Below are 18,055 nucleotides of genomic sequence, written 5' to 3'. Positions count from 1 at the left end.
TCATCATCATCATCAAATATTATGAGTGTCTCCTGACAGCTGTATTGTCTTCAGACTCTTGCCGTATTTTACTCCATGCATGATCACAAACATCTTCATGGCTGCAGGGAAAAGTAATTTCTCACCAATAATGAACAGCATCCTAGATTTTGCAATTAAGTAAGATGCCTCTAAGAATGCTCCTCATGCTTTCTTAGGAACTGTAGCATGCTTTCCTAGGAATTTGGCCTTTACTTTCAATTGTTGCTTGTGACGCTTACAAATGTCGATAGGTTTACTCAGATGTTCTGGATGTTTTGTCTGGAAGTGTCTTGTAAGTCTCACAGGTTTCAAACTATGGTTGGCTAAAATATCAAAGCAAAGAACACAGTGTCGCCGTTCCTAGTTATTCTGAAGAATTTTAGTGGAACCTAGTATTTGATATTTGCGCACTTCTGCTTTTCTTAAATAATTAACCTGACCTGCAAGGGCTGAAGCAGATGTGGATGGTAAACATACAACTATTGCATTCTATTCTTTATTCGGTATTTTCACAGGAGAACACGCACTCGACGAAACAGTTTCACAGGATCGCTTTTTAACACTGAGTGTCAGCCAGTTGTCCATGATTTATGATCATACGTTTACCACTAAAAATGATTTACTATCCCTACTAAGAAAGCACAGAAATCCATCTGTACAGTTGGGTGTTTACTCATCGTCTTTGTACTGACTGATGAGTTGCAGGCTGAGAAAGAAGGATCTATTCTTGTAGCATAGCGAGGTAGTGTCAAGTGGCTTATTGTCATTAAGTTCATTGTGTGAAAGTTGGCATCATGGGTGGTAAGTTTGGATCTGAAAGGGTACTAGGGTAATTGCTATAATCAAAGATGTGCTAGTAGGTCCAATTGCCAGCCTTTCTGGTCAGCACTTGTGAAATTCTAAGTAGTGTGTTTCCATGAAAGTATGTTAGTTTTGAATATGAGTGGAAAAGCTTCTTGCCTGGCTTACTGTAATGAGAATCTGGGAATAGCAATAATTGTTCAAAAATGAGATTAAGTTTGTATTGTCATATGAACTTCCGATCTTCCATGTATCATACCCTAACTATTGTTACCTTCTCTGTTTTGCTTTCATTGTTTTAACTTTTGACAATTTAACTTTTAACATTAGTCCTCGTATATGCTGTCATGTGTTTTATATTTCTACTAGTCATAGTTTAACATTTGTCTTGTAGGTGCTATCATGTGTTATATATTGCTATTTGATAAGTTGTATTTTGCTCAATTGATTTGTTGGCTGATGATGACGTGCAATGAGCGTCGAAACTAGTACCAATCTTCTTTAAACGTTATGTGATATATATTCACATCAATAAACATTCATGGTATTGAAAAGGTTGGACCTTTAACATTTTCATTTTACTTAGAAGGGAAGGTTGCGTACTGGGCAAACTCCGATCTTACATAAAATTGGCACGCACGTTAAATGAGCTAAGAATAAAACAACAGCTAAAATATTTGTTTTGGGAATTAACTTATGCAACCTATGGAAAGCATTAAATTTCATACATTTGAATTAGTGCACTCAGCTATGCAGGACTGCTCTGCATGGTTGGTTCACTCATCGAGAGGCTGCTATTCCATACCCTACCTGTAACTTGTACCATCCAGCAGCTGATTTGAGACAACGCTGACCCACGCTTATAGTGGTTGTATGGGACAAGTGATTGTTTTTGGATAATGGCAATTAACACATTGAACACTGGCATACTTGTAACCTGTTAACTGTTGTATACTGAGCAGTTTAGCCATACTTTTAGACTTTATAATTTCAACAGTTGTTGAGATAAATGAATTATTCTTGTTGTATTTGAAACTATAATTTTTGGATAATGGCAATTAACACATTGAACACTGGCATAGTTGTAACCTGTTAACTGTTGTATACTGAGCAGTTTAGCCATACTTTTAGACTTTATAATTTCAACAGTTGTTGAGATAAATGAATTATTCTTGTTGTATTTGAAACTATAATTATCTGTCTCAGCACTGATCTCATTTAATTTTTTAATTTTTTGCACCGGAATATAAAAGGGGGCCAAAATATTTGACGTTTTTTAAACTTCTCTTTTTAAATTTCAATTCATGTTTGTAATAATTTTTTCATATTTACATTTAACATTTAACATTTTTACATTAGTACATTATTACTATGCTTATATGAGAGAAAAAAAGGATGTTATTTGTCAATATAATCTTATCTTACAGTCCCAATTAACAAAATTTTGACTTCGTGTGATAAAGTTCAAAACATTTAGGTAAACAGAGAGGCATATTGCAGCTTTCACAATATCATCGCATCTCTTTCCTAGATTGTTTTCCAGTCTCTTTTAGTGATGTTTCTGAGCACACTTTACACACTCCTGTAAGTCTTGCCTTATGTTCTGTTGATGGTATTTTCGTTGGAAAATGGCGAGCTGCAAGACGGTTGATAGAAGATGGTGGCGATGGCAGATCTTTCTGAAATTCCTCTCCTCCTTTCTCCGCAAATGCAGCTGAAAGAGCCATCATGTAGTCATTCATATCACAGATCTTATTGTTATCTCTCGATATCTTGTACAGAATGAAGGAATTGACCACTGCCACGGTGAAGAGATGAAAAAATACTTTCTTCCACCACTTCAAAGTTTTTCTACCAAATGGATAATAAGCTAGTATCTGGTCGCTGTGGTCCACACCAGGTTTGTTTTCATTGTAATCTAAGACAACGTATGGCTTCACTTTTTCCGTTGTACCAAATCTCGATTTTACCTTGCCTGTCAAGACCGAAATACTATGTGTTGTCGATAACATGTACACATCACGCGTATCCCTCCACTTCAAACAAAACAAATGATCACTTCTACAGAATGAAAATTCTCCTTTTTTCATTGGGAAATTCATGAGATCTTTTGGAAGTCCCCTTCTATTTTTTATTACGGTACCCACTGCAAGGGTTTTTTCCTTCCATAGCTCATAAAATAATGCCGGGCTCGTGTTAAATCTGTCCATATAGATGACATGACCTTGCCCTAATAGATTGCCGCGAAATTCACGAACCAATGTTATGATGGAATTGTCCTTGTTTCCAGCCCTTCCCGAGTACATTTTTATGCTTACTACATAACCAGATTTGGCGTCAGCAACCATGTAAAATTTGATCCCGTATTTATGTGGTTTATTTTTCATATATACACGAAACTAAATTCTGCCTCGAAATGGACACAGGCCTTCATCAATTGTCAGGTTACGTTCTGGGTAGAATGAAGTTCGGCATTTTGCAACTAAAATATCGTAAAATGGGTGTATTTTATGCAGTGGATCAAGACACTCTTATTTCTGGGTATAAAAATGTCACTGTTGTTTACGTGCAGCATATTTAGAATTTGAAAGAATCGATCCCTGCTCAGTAACTTCCTAGAGAAACAGGTTTGAATTATGGGATGATTACTATCACTTAGTTTTGCCAATTTCACAATACACATATGAAGCACTATGCCGAAAAATAATACAGTTCAAATAATTTCACTGTGGTCCGCTTATTCCAGGTAGAACTCGGCTTCAATGTTCCAGCTCGCCTCATTTCTGCAGTACTCACAGCAGCATATGTGTTAGTTTCAGTTTTTATAGATTTTATAATGTCTGCACCGAAAAACACAGAAAAGCAATTGAACACAGAACTCTCGCTATTTATATTAGCGTTCTCACCACTACGTCCTTGAAAATCGGAAAGAGAGTGTTTGCTATCTTCCTCCGTCCAGTTGTAAGCAGGTGCAGACTGTTGTCTCGGAGGGAAAAATGGCCTGACAAACTGCTCATCAAAATCCCGAACCTCATAATCATTATCTTCATTACCTGAAAAATAACAAGTACCGTATACAAAAATATATCGAAACAGTAAATCGGAATTCAGTTACAAGCTAGCTGATGAACAGAATATATGCCATTGGTGGATTTCTATGTATATTTTGATATTGTTATAATTGTGAATCGTCGTTGCCGGGAAAAAACCTCCTATGTGATAATATTTTTGGAGATGTACTGACCCGCAGCACATACATTATGAAGAGCGAGAGTTCCTTGACAATATTCATACAATATTGCACCTTGGATGACAGAACCTTATCGGCCAAAGTTCTAAGCTAAAATATTTCACATAGAAGGTTTTGTCCCGACAGCGACGGTATGTATCTTTACCTGAATAACTGACAGATTCTTCATCATCATCATCACTGTCATCCTGTTCGGATCCTGAATTACAGTTTGTTAGGGTTTTTATAGCACTACCGCTGAGCGAGTCAACACGACGTGATGCCATTGTAGCAATGAGTGGGAAAAAAAAACCCCGCAGAATACATTCTCGCTACTCTTCAAAACAAGCATTCGTATTCTATCCAGTGAAGGTCAATGCTCCCATTTAGCAGCAGTATGCGGTACTGTAATGTTGTCATTCATGTTTACGGGAAGAGACATGGATGTATTTCCAGCAAGCGATTATTTATTTGTTAAGAAATCAAGGCCGACCGCCGCTCGGGCACCGTATGTGGCAGTAAATGACAGAGCCCGAGCAACGCTCGGGCATCGTGCTCGGGCATCGTGTTCAGTGTGTTAACATAGGCAAACTTATTTTTTGCATTGGAAGAAAAATATGAAACATGATATTAAACTTCTCAACATTCAAGAACATGATGTGTTGGATGTTATTGACAGTATGTTGATGGGTCTGTTTATTTGTTTGTTTGCATCTGTTTCAAAGCTTGTGTTTTAACTTTTTACATACTGATATTTACAGGCGTCATCAGAAGCTGCCTTGAAAATGATAACGTTTACGTGGATGGTATGACTTGTCCCACTTTTGCTTTAAATGACAAGTAACGTGATCCTGAACCAAACTATTCTGATGACGAATATTTGGTAGAAGGTGATAGCTAACCAACATCTACTTCTTTGTTAGAATTCTGCTCATCCAACACACTGTTACTGTTCCATGCAGATACTTCTTACTCTTCTCTAGGATTCTTAAGTGTTTGTCTCAGTTGGCTCTGTCTCAAGATGGTTCTTCCATGCAATTTGCTATTTCCTTCCCACAGTTTTGTAACATCAAACTCTTTCCTATTCTTTTCAGACCTCTTAGTGGCTGCCTCTATTTTCATCTGGAACTTAGCAAGCATGAGGTGATGATCACTGCTGGCATCAATGTCCCATTTATTCTTCATGTTGGTCAAGGATATCCAGAACTTCCTGTTCACTGAGAAACAGTTTATTTATTTCTCGGCTTTGTTCAGGAACGTTCACAATATCTTGTGGCATTACCTGTGTTAGAATAATGTATCTCCTACGACCAAGTCATACCTTACGCAGAGACTTGTGAACGTCTCCTCATCCTTGTTCCTTTCTCCAAGGCTGTGCACCTCCATCACATGCTCCATTGTCTGATCTGACTTTAGCTACTGTATTGGACTGAAAGTAAACCATTGAATTAAAATTTAAGTTAGGAAAAAGGAGTTAGAGAGAAGAAAGAAAGAAAGAAAGAAAGAAAGAAAGAAACTAAATAAAGAAGGGATGGAGGGCAGATAAACTAACAGTTTCATTTTACTGTAGAGTTATCATTCAACACATGCACCTCACCAATTAATCATCAATTATCATTGATCTCCATATAGGGCTGTCGGGTGTGTTTCAGCACATCCTATTTCTCTCTTATGTTTTGTAAGTTCATCCTTTGCTAATTCAGTTGCTTTATTTTGTTACATTATCAGTCAAGTTCCACTCCTCAGGAACATTTCACAGAGCTGCTTTCAGCTTATCTCTCTTTCTTTTACCACCTATGTCTCTGACGTGTAGACCAGTGTTACTAAGTGATAAGCCTCATATGAAATATCTTCGTATTTCTGTGGCAGTTCTATGCTCCAATGATTCGTGGTGTACATTACTGCAGTCATGTCCTAATTCGTGAACCATAGGCAATGGCTGAGTGGCATAGTAAACAATCCTGAGAGTCGGGATACCAGTGGCTATTAAGGGTTAGAAACTTCATGTTGAATGGTCCGTATTGAACTGAGATTACATATATATTTCAGTAAAATTTACAATTCCACCTTTTCAATACAACATACTTTTGCAATGCAGTTTTACATTACAGTTAAATATGTATTTGGTACCAATTTCGTCCCTGTTCAGGGTCATCATCAGCCATAAGCATAAATTGTACAATTCATTCGAAAGGTCCTAAAACAATACAATTTTAACATAATATTAAGATTAAAATAGACAAATATGACATTGTCAAGTTAAAATGTTAGATGATGATGAGACACAAAGAGGGTAAAATTTTATAGATAAGCACAAATACTTTATAGTATGGCAAACTGAATGTCGTTATAGAGTGGCTATAGTTGATTCCAGATACTAAAGTTCTTAAATGTGTCTCTTTCACACAAGTTCTAAAGGTTGTATGACCTTGTGTAGCGCTGATCAATATGAATGACGTAGACACAAATATGATAAAAGTTTGTAAAATAAGCACAAATGATTAAGAATATGGCAATTATATGTTGATGGAGTAGTACTAGTAGATTTCTAGGTAGTAATTGTTCTTAAAATGCGTATATTCACCACCCTTTTCTTACAAATATTTATTCCATCTTCACGCACACCACTTGCCCTCAGCATCATAGATATCTACTTGAAATTCATCCAATGACATGTTTTCTAATTTATTTACATCATATGTATGACTTATTTCCTTTACATCAGTGTCAAGCAAGGTCATACAACCGTATTGTTTTGGGACCTTTTGAATGAATTGTACAATTTATGCTTCTGGCTGATGACGACCCTGAAGAGGGTCGAAACTGGTACCAAATAAATATTTAACTGTAATGTAAAACTGCATTGCAAAAGTATGTTGTACTGAAAAGGTGGAAGTGTAAATTTTAGCCAAATTTTAGCAGTGGGCATCTCGGACATATTCTGAGTCATGGCCTTCCTTGTGCTCACACGGCTGGGACTATAATATCTGCTAAATCCACCTGTTAGAGGAAAGATCTTCACTGGGACTATGTGTAAGTTGGATAACATTTTGTTTCATAGAATTTGCCGAGCTCAGAACTTTTTAAGCAAGCCTCAGACCTATGGGACTAACAGAGTCCCACTTCTGTTTGACAGGCGAGGGACTCCTTGAAAACACTTCGGCGAATGAAATGGAATCCAATGGGGGCTCATGGAAGAAAGGAAGAAAGTAGCATTGGCTGGGTCAGCATAGAGGATGCATCTGGGTGTGTTATGAGTTAATGATATTTGGGTAAGGGAAGATAACAACTAAGAGATAGGCCATTATAAAGTATTCTTAACGGGTATTGAAACAGGGAGGGCAGAGTTTTGGGTAGGACTGTTCATCAGTACTACTATTGCCTGTTATGTAGTTCCTGTTAGGCATATAAATGAGCAAATGGTCTGGGTAGATTTAGCTTTTAGAGGAATTCAGATAAAAATTGTCTCAGTGTATTTACCATTAAGGGTGCAGATGAGGATGAAGTTGACATGTTTTATGAAGCACTGAGTGACATCGCAATCAGGATCATGTGCATGGATAGGATAATGCTAATGGGCTATTTCAGCGTGAGAGTTGGAAATAGAACTGAAGGATACGAAAAGGTGATGGGTAAATGTGGGGAAGATATGGAAGCTGATAGGAGTGGGAAGCCTTTACTGGACTTCTCTGCTCATGTGGGCTTTGCAGATATGAATCCCTTCTTCAAGCATAAGGCTATTCACTGCTGCACATGGGAGGGTAGGGGCACTAGATCCATAATAGACTATAACATAACCGACTTTGATTTGAGGAAATCTGTTAGGAATGTGTGGGTATCCTGGGGATTTTTGATGATACAGACCCCTATTTGATCTGTAGTGAAGTAAATATCTTTAGGCCTAGGATAGAGAAAGTGAAATCTGTCTGCAGATGAATAAGGATTGAAAATCTTCAGGACGAGAAAATTGCATAGAAGTACATGGATATGATTAGTAAATGTAAACTCGTGTCCTTATCCCGAGTTGGTGCAGCTCCTCTCAAGCACACCCCCAAAAGGAGGTGAGCTGCCTGTACTGTCTTAACTACATACCAGCCCTCTCTTAAATCTCTGACAATACTCCGACTCAAGTTCAGATCACTGAGGACAGCAACTAATAGTGCTAACTGTTACGCTGTAGTTGCAGATGATATGATTAGTGAAAAGTTCCAAACAGTGGACAGTAAGCACGTTCAGAATATAGAAAGAGAATAGGTGTCATACAGGGATGCTGTAATACAAACAGCAAGGGAATGCCTAAGAACAATTGTGTGTAAAGACAGAAAAAACAAACATCTTGGTTGAATAATGAAGTGAAGGCAACTTGTAAACATGAAAGGAAGGCAAATCAGAAATGGCTCCTAACAAGAACTGAAATGAAATGGCGTATGGCGCCCACGTACATGGCATTCGTAGATCTAGAAAAGGCATTCGATAATGTTGATTGGACCAAGCTGTTTATGATTCTGAAGATGATAGGGATCAGATACCGAGAACGAAGAATTATCTACAATCTGTATAAAAATCAGTCTGCAGTGATAAGAATCGAGGGCTTTGAAAAAGAAGCAGCAATCCAGAAAGGAGTGAGGCAAGGCTGCAGTTTGTCCCCTCTCCTTTTCAGTGTTTACATAGAACAGGCAGTAAAGGAAATCAAAGAGAAATTTGGAAAGGGAATCACAGTCCAAGTAGAGGAAATCAAAACCTTGAGATTTGCCGATGATATTGTTATTTTATCTGAGACTGCAGAAGATCTCGAGAAGTTGCTGAATGGTATGGACGAAGTCTTGGGTAAGGAGTACAAGATGAATATAAATAAGTCCAAAACAAAAGTAATGGAGTGCAGTCGAACGAAGGCAGGTGATGTAGGAAATATTAGATTAGGAAATGAAGTCTTAAAGGTAGATGAATATTGTTACTTGGGTAGTAAAATAACTAACGATGGCAGAAGTAAGGAGGACATAAAATGCAGACTAGCACAAGCAAGGAAGAGCTTTCTTAAGAAAAGAAATTTGCTCACTTCAAACATTGATATCGGAATTAGAAAGATGTTTTTGAAGACTTTCGTATGGAGCGTGGCATTGTATGGAAGTGAAACATGGATGATAACTAGCTCAGAAAGAAAGAGAATAGAAGCTTTTGAAATGTGGTGTTACAGAAGAAAGCTAAAGGTGAGATTGATAGATCGAATCACGAATGAGGAGATACTGAATCGAATTGGTGAGAGGAGATAGATTTGGCTAAATTTGACGAGAAGAAGAGATAGAATGATAGGACACATCTTAAGACACCCAGGTCTTGTTCAGTTGGTTTTTGAAGGAAGTGTAGGTGGTAAGAACGGTAGGGGTAGACCAAGGTAAGAATATGACAAGCAGATTAGAGCAGATGTAGGATGCAATAGTTACGTAGAAATGAAAAGATTAGCAAGGGTAGGATGGCACGGAGAGCTGCATCAAACCAGTCTATGGACTGATGACCCAAACAACAACAACAACGGCTTTTTTAATGCCAGGAGTGTCCGAGGACAAGTTCGGCTCGCCAAGTGCAGGTCTTTTGGTTTGACACCCGTAGGCGACCTGCGCGTCATGATGAGGATGAAATGATGATGAAGACGACACATACACCCAGCCCTCGTGTTAGCAAAATTAACCAATGATGGTTAAAATTCCTGACCCTGCCAGGAATCGAACCCGGGACCCCTGTGACCAAAGGCCAGCACGCTAACCATTTAGCCATGGAGCCGTACAACTGAATTTTACATAGATGAAAGAAACAGAGCGAAACAGATACTTACTGAATCCAAAAAGAAGTCACGGGAAGGTTTTGGTAATAACCTTGAAAGGCTAGGTGAAGCAATAGAAAAACCTTTCTGGACAGTAATAAAGTATCTTGGAAAGGGAGGAAAAAAAGAAATGAATTGTGTTTTGGGTAAATTAGGTATTCTCATAGATCCCAAGGAATTACTGGACAGGTAGAAGGAATATTTTGAAAATCTCTCAATGTAAAAGGAAATCTTTCTGGTGATGTCGTGAACAACTGAGCTCAATGGGAGGAGGAAAATGATTTTGGTGAAATTTTGCTTGAGGAAGTGGAAATGATGGTAAATGAACTCCATTATCAAAACGCAGGAGGAATAGATGAACTTAGACATGAAATGGAGAAATACAGTGGGAAGGCAGGGATGAAATGGCTTCATAAATAAGATTAGCATGGAATGTTAGTGAGGTATCTTCTAATTAGATGAGAGTGATAATTGCACCTATCTATAGTCAAAGGATCAGGAAGAATTGCAACAACTATCAGTATTTCATTGATCAGTATATGAGGGGCTGTCAGGATCATATTGTCAGTATACGCCAGGTAATTGAAAAATGCTATGAGAGGAATGGACAATTATTGTAGGTTTTGAGAGAAATTTATTACACACCTAATATTACTTGAACATTACTTAAACATAGAAACACTCAATGAATTACAAACAAGCAGGAGATGAACACAACACACAAGTCTTAACTGAACTGTGAGCATATCAGCACATGACAATTGACTGTCTGTCCCTTTTTCCCAGAGTTCCCTTGACACGCACCTACCGTCCTCTTTGACACTGCCCATATGATTCACTATACCACATTCCGCCATCCTACTGGTCATCCGTCCTCGATGGCACATAACCACCAGTCCATGGCTTCATGTACTCAGCACAGCTTATAGTTTATCTGGGACCCTCGTGTTCACCTTCATGACACACGTCGTAAGTGTCCTGAGGTTTCGCTTTAGTAACCCAATATGGTCCAAGAAACTTCTTCCTTATTTTGAGTCCTGGTTCTGCCTGGGTATGCTTTATTGCAGTGAGGTCTCTCAGCTGATACTGTCTAGCAAAGCAACTATGTTGGTTGAAAGACTTTTTATTTTCTTGCTGAACTTTGATGATTTGCTGTTTTGCATTTTTCCTCAGATTTTCTCTTTTCTCTTCAAATTCTTCTATAAGTTCTTCATGGATGAGGTCAGCAATCCTTAGTTTGGTCTCATGTCTCATTCTGACTCCTGTCAATAGTTCAAACATTGTCCTTCCAATACTGCGATGGTATGTGGAGTTGATGGCCTGCTGCACAGCCTCGACATGCTTGTACCATTTTGTTGGATCCGATATTGAAAGTTTTGCAAGTACTGAGGCAATCACAGAATTGATTCTCTCTACCTGACCATTCACTCGTGGCAATCCCATTGTAATGAGCAGGTGTTTGATGTTTTTGGTCTTGTAGTAATCTTCAAATTCATGAGACGTGAAGGCTGATCTTCGGTCAGATATTATTTGTATGGGGTTTCCAAATATTGCTTTATGTGCCTCCAGTTTTTCTGTTAATTGAGAGGAAATTTACACTTTCAATTTTCTTCTTCATGTGAAGAACACAGAGTAATGTGGTCAGAGATGATGGGTTAGGGAGAAGAAATGAAAGAGGAGAAGAGCTAATTGATTTCTGCAAGAGCCTTGACCTTTGGATTGCTAACACCTGGGTTGAGAGCAATAAACGGAGGCTGTATACATGGAAGAGTCCTGGTGATACAGCCAGGTATCAGATAGATTTTATTATACTTAATCAAAGGTTGAAAAACAGCATCAAATTGGCTAAAGCATTCCCTGGGGGCAGATGCAAATACAGACCACAACTTGCTAGTGGCAGATATAAGAACATGACTGAAACATATCAGAAATAAACACCCTGGAAGGAAGTGGGATGTAACAAAACTGAAGAATGAAAATATCAGTTCTTTTATAAGAAGGGCTGAAGAAATGTTGAAAAACTCGAAAAGAGTATGGATGTATCACAGGAATAACTTAACATCAGGACTGCAATAGTAAAAACCTTAAGGGAAGAATAAGGGAAAGTCAGAAGGAAAAAAATAAAAAGGAATGGATTATGAAGGAGGTGTTAGATAAAATGGATGAACGCAGGAAATGGAAAAATGACACCTCAGATGAAGGAACGATACAATGCAGAAAACTAAACAATGAGCTGAGACAGACAACTGATAAGGCCAGGGAAGAATTGATGAAAAACCCATGTGAAGAAATAGAAAAGTTGGAAAAGGAGGGAAAAATAGAAGAGATGTATTAAACAGCAAGGAGCTTGATGAGGAGAAATCCAAGGAAGATAAGCAAGCAAGGAATAATGAACAAACATAGAAAGATGACATGAAGTTTAGAAGAAAGTAAGGAGGTGTGGACAGAATATATAAAAGACCTACTGTATATGATCATCAAGCTGATCATGGAACATTGATACTGAAGAATGTGTAGGATTGTGACAAAGAATCCAGAGGACCAAGGATAGAAAAAGGGGAAGTTGAGAAGGCAATCCAGGACCTAAAGGAAAGGAAAGCGATGGGCTGTGACCAGATACCCTCTGAAGTATTAAAGGCTTTAGGGAATGGAGAAATAGTTAGACTGATCAATCTGGTGAACATAATATACGATACAGATCTTAGGACCCTTACCGAAGAAATGTAATGCTAAGCAATGTAAATACTATAGGACAGTTAGTTTTATATGTCTTGTTATTAAGGCAGTGACAAGATAGTGCTGAGAAGAATAGAAAACAAAATAGAGGAGAATATGGGAGATGACCAGTTTGGTTTTAGAAAGGGAAGAGGAACCAGAGATGCAGTTGGATGCCTAAGGATGATTGCAGAAAGGATGTTAAAAGTGAATAGGGAAATGTGTATATGTTACATTGATTGGGAAAAAGTGTTTGATAGAATGAACTGGTACATTCTGATGAGGATTCTGAAAGATATTGGTGTAGACTGGAAAGACAGAAGACTGATAAAAGAGTTCTATAAGAATCAGAAGTTGATGGTTAGAGTAGATGATTATGAAACAGAAGTAGGTATCGAAAGAGGAGTGAGACAGGGATGTTGCATGTCACTGGCTCTGTTCAATATATATGCCAAAAAACTGTTACAGAAGGCCCTGGAAAAAAGAAAGAGGCATTGTAGTGGGAGAAGAACCAATAGAGGCTATAAAATACACAGTTCAATCAATCAATCAATCAATCAATCAATCAATCAATCAGTCAATCAATCAATCAGTCAAATACTACTGATCTGCATTTAGGGCGGTTGCCCAGGTGGCAGATTCCCTATCTGTTGTTTTCCTAGCCTTTTCTTAAATGATTGCAAAGAAATTGGAAATTTATTGAATATCTCCTTTGGTAAGTTATTCCAATCCCTAACTCCCCTTCCTATAAACAAATATTTGCCCCAAATTGTCCTCTTGAACTTCAACTCTTCATATTGTGATCTTTCTTACTTTTAAAGACACCACTCAAACTTATTCGTCTACTGTCATTCCAGGCCATCTCTTCACTGACAGCTCGGAACATACCACGTATTTTAAAAGTGTAAATTTTATTGTGTGTTATTTTCCACCTATTTAATACAATCAATCATAAGATTAATGTTCTTTCCTCGTTAAACTGTGAACATGGGACATGTTTTGCCCTTTTTAAAGGGCATCATCAGCCTTATCATCATCTTAATACCAAAAACAGGTACCTGTTTAGCTATGATATAATCTAAAAATTCTTGTAATTTAAAACATTAACATGATGTATAGTCATTATTTAAGGAACTTGATTAGACATGAGAATAATTAATATGCTAAAGGTCTAATGCCTTGGTCAAAAGTAAAAAGTGATTAACATATATGGTACAATAGACATTGGTAAAATTGAAGTGAGTTAAAACAGTTTTAGACAAGATTTAAAAAGGAAATACTTTCCAACACATAAAGTTTTGACATATTATTTAACTATAGGCTCAGATCTAGTGATTAGTTCTCATTAAAAGGTTGATAAAATTCGGTGTTGCAATTTTTGAAGGTAGAAATTATTTTATTGCTGTATTATTGATTGAAGGCTTATTATTGAGTACTATATTTAGTGGTGCATTAAAGTTGTAATAGTGTCATTAACTATCTTATTTTGTATACACTAATATTGTGGTGTTGGCCTGCTGGTCCACAGCCCGTTCTCTTTTTGATCAACAAGCTAACATTAGAATGGTACAACATCGATGCAGCCCTTTTCAAAGGAAATCCTCTGTTCTTTAGAAAATTGAAATTCATTGTCTTTCTTCAGCAAGTCACTTAATGGTCTCGCAATAACAGAGTATTCTGGCATGAACTTCCTAAAGTATCCAGTTAAACCAAGGAAAGACTGCACTTCTTTCACATTTCTTGGTTCTGGAAATTTCATTACAGCTTTAGTTTTCTCCACTACATGTCCCAAGAACTCAACCTTCCTCTTCAGTAGGTGGCATTACCCTTCGTTCAGTTCAATACATAGTCCTTAGCTACATCTAGTACCATCTTTAAGCAGTGAAATGCTTCAGTTTCATCTTTAGCTGGAATTATCAAATAATCCATTAAAATGAGTACTATGCCATGAACTACCAATGGTCATAAGACACAGTTAATGAATCGTTGGAACACTGCCAGTGAATTGCACAGACCAAATGGTGCTTTTCGGAATTGAAACTGACCTGAATTAGTGACAAAAGCAGTGTATTTTCTACTTTCAGATTCCACTGGCACATGAAAAAAATCCATTTTTTAAGTCGAGTGTACTGAATACTCTTACTTCTTGCCATTTATCCAAGGTACCTTCTATGAGCGGCAACGGGTGTCGATCCTTGTTTATCTTATGATAGTCTATACACAAGCGAGGAGTGCCATCTAGCTTCCGTACTACCATCACAGGGCTGGCATATTCAGAAGAGCTTGTTTCGATGATGCCTTCCTTTAGCCATTTCTTCACTTGATCATCAATAGCTTCCTTTTCTGCAGGCGCAAGACGATGTGGTCTGATGAATACCGGCTGTTCGTCCTTCAGCGTAATGGTCAGTTCCACTTCTGAACTTTTCGTTTTGGCAGATTCATACGAGGAAATCAGTTCTTCAACCTGTTGCTTGTAGTCATCATTTGTAGGCTCACCTAATTCCAGTTGCTCATCAACATTAATCTGCATGAGAAATATGTCTGGTTTTGGCTTGGATATTCGAACCCTATTGTTATTTATGACTACTTCTCCTTGCTGCAGAATATCACTTCCAATTATTGCAAGCATCTTCATTGTATCGCTAATCACAACATAAATATTAGCCTGAAATGCTTCATCATCATTGAAGACCTCAGTATGGAAGTAGCCTGTAAGTACGACGTAATTCTTCCCAAAACTTGTCAGGATAAGATCACTTTTACTCAAAGGAGGAGCTCCTAAATCTGCATAAAATGTCTTCATGGATCAAAGTAATATTGCTTCCTGTATCTACTAAGGCATTAATTACAGTACTAGCAATTCTTAACGTAGTGCCAAGAAAGGGAGCTGCAGTTTTTGTTAAAGAGTTAACTGTGTTGCCACTACCTGCCTTACTATCTGTTGTCTTGCACTCCACCGTCTTGTGACAAAATTTATTACATCTGAAACATTCCAGACCCTAGTCTTTGTGAAAACAACTGGAGGATTTATGGCCTACTTCACCACAGTTAAAACATCTCTGTGTTCTATATATTTCTTTTCCTTCAACAGCCACTGTACCCTTGTCTCTTAAAAAGGTTTCTGTGTTCCATCCTTCTTCAAAGCTTTTGAGTTCCTACTCTCAACAATGCATTCACAATCAAATAGCTTTTCCTTAAACTTTTTAAAGTTCCTGGTCCCACACAAAATCAGTTTACCGCCAGACTCATCTTCTATACCTCAATGTACTGTATTAGGGAATCATCAATCTCGCCTCAATGTGCTATCTCCTTCATTACAAGCAGGTACTCTTGTAATTTCTTCTTTCCTCTTATTCCGTCTACTTAGCAGTCTGTGGATTTCTGCACTACTCATCTTGACAACAAACTCTTCTATCAAAGCTTTCTTTAATTTCTTCTATGTTGATAAACCAGTTTCACTTTGGATGAATAGTTTTGCTAAACCAGACAATGATTTCTTAGCAAATAGTAATTTCTGCCTGTTGTCCCATCCCATCAGAACAGCTGTTTCTTTGAATTCCATAATCCACTTTCTGACTGGATGATCTCTTACCATCAAAAGTGCGTATTGAATCTTTGAAATCTCAAAAGGTCAGTGCGAATTTGTAGCCTGAATTTCCCAGTTTTCTTGATGAGGTATGGCCTGTAAGCAAGTCATCTTCTTCTGTAGATGCTTCTGATTTGTAGGTTACTTTCTTCTTAATTCAACTGTGCACTCTTGAATTCCCTTTAGTCTTCAAGTGCGAACCGCATTGTACAGCATATTCATATTTTTCTTCGTCTTCTTGTCTTCATCATTGTCCCCTTCTCCTTTGTCGTCTTGTTCTTCATCATTGTCCCCTTCTTCTTCATCGTTGTCTTTGTCACCCCCATCATCCTCAAGTTTTGACAGCAATTCTAAATTGAGAGGTCCTGTAAAATTTGCCTCATTAGCTCATCCTCATCTCCCTCAAATCCCAAGAACAACACATTGCACACTGTAAATAAATAAATGGCGTGTGGCCTCCGGAATGGCCTGGTGCAGGTCTTTTGGTTTGACCCCCGTAGGCGACCTGCGCTTCATGATGTGGATGAAATGATGATCAAGACGGCACATACACCCAGGCCCCGTGCCAGAAGAATTAACCAAGTATGGTTAAAATTCCCCACCCTGCTGGGAATCGAACCTGGGACCCGTGTGACCAAAGGCCACTGTAATAAAGTCACATTCAGAGAAATTGTCAATGACGTACTTAACCTTATCATCATACTTGGTGGAACCTTCTGAAAACTGAAATTCTCTGAACTCTCGTAACTTCTTATGGTTCTGTTGGTTACCTTCCTTACTATATATAAATTTATGTAGGGTTTTAATAGCAGACACAGACGCAGTAGAAATATTCTTGCTTATTCTCTGAATGTCTCCTAGCATTTTTGTTCTAGATTGCTGCTGGCATATTTTCTGTAATCTCGCGTTGTTGACTCACACGTAACAGTCAATTTCCATTACAGTTCTATATCGTCTTCTTCAGTTTGAACACTGTATGTCTTCATTCTTGTATAATGTTGTTTCACTTCTATTATAATGTACCAGAATCAACAATTTTAAGTAGTTCCATTACCGGCATCCACCATTCTTATTGCGTCTTATCGTCGTATTATTATTTCGGAAAGTTCTTGATCCTTTCTGATTCCGGGGAGCCGCCAAAGTTGTAGGATTGGAGAGAGATTTATTACACACCTAATATTACTTGAACAAAGAAATACTCAATGAATTACAAACAAGCAGGAGATGAACACAACACACAAGTCTGAGATGAACTGTGTGCATATCAACACATGACAATTGACTGTCTGTCCCTTTTTCCCAAATTTCCTTTGACACACATCAAACATCCTCTTTGACACTGCCCATATGATTCACTCTCCCACATTATTTTCATATTTCATAGATCTAGAGAAGGTATAAGACAAAGTACCGAGGGAAAAGATGTTGGCCACTCTTAAGGGTAGATTGTTAAAACCAAGCGATTTGGCTGTGGGGTTAAGGGTGCAGAGCTTTGAGCTTGCATTCAGGAGATAGTGGTTTAGAATCCCATTGTTTGCAGCTTTGAATATGGTTTTCTGTGGTTTCCTGTTTTCACACCAGGCAAATACTGGGGCTGTACCTTAATTAAGACCACAGCTGCTGTCTTCCCAATCCTAGCCCTTTTCCATCCTTCCATTGGCGAAAACCTTCAATGCATTAGTGTGATGTTAAACAAGAAGCAAAAAATTAAAAATAATCAAAAGCATTTATGCTGACAGTCGGTCTGATGTGAGGATTAATGTTGAGTTCTGGGTTTGAGGTACTACAGTGGTTAGACAAGGGTGTGATCCTTCACCCTTGTTGTTCATAGTTTACAATGATCTACTGAAAGGTATAACATGGCAGGGAGTGATTCAGTTAGTTA

At 38.0% G+C, this 18,055-nt stretch overlaps 1 protein-coding gene across 1 annotated transcript in view; it reads left to right on the top strand.

The window, feature by feature from the left end:
• The window catches only part of Vps13D (vacuolar protein sorting 13D), an 866,734-nt gene that overhangs the window by 717,141 nt on the left and 131,538 nt on the right, over nucleotides 1-18,055 (top strand). The gene's annotated exons all lie outside the window — the stretch shown is intronic.

Source organism: Anabrus simplex, chromosome 2, assembly GCF_040414725.1.
Source record: "Anabrus simplex isolate iqAnaSimp1 chromosome 2, ASM4041472v1, whole genome shotgun sequence".
NCBI lineage: Eukaryota > Metazoa > Arthropoda > Insecta > Orthoptera > Tettigoniidae > Anabrus > Anabrus simplex.
The sequence above is the reverse complement of the archived record's forward strand: the minus strand, read 5'-3'. Positions and strand labels throughout refer to the sequence as shown.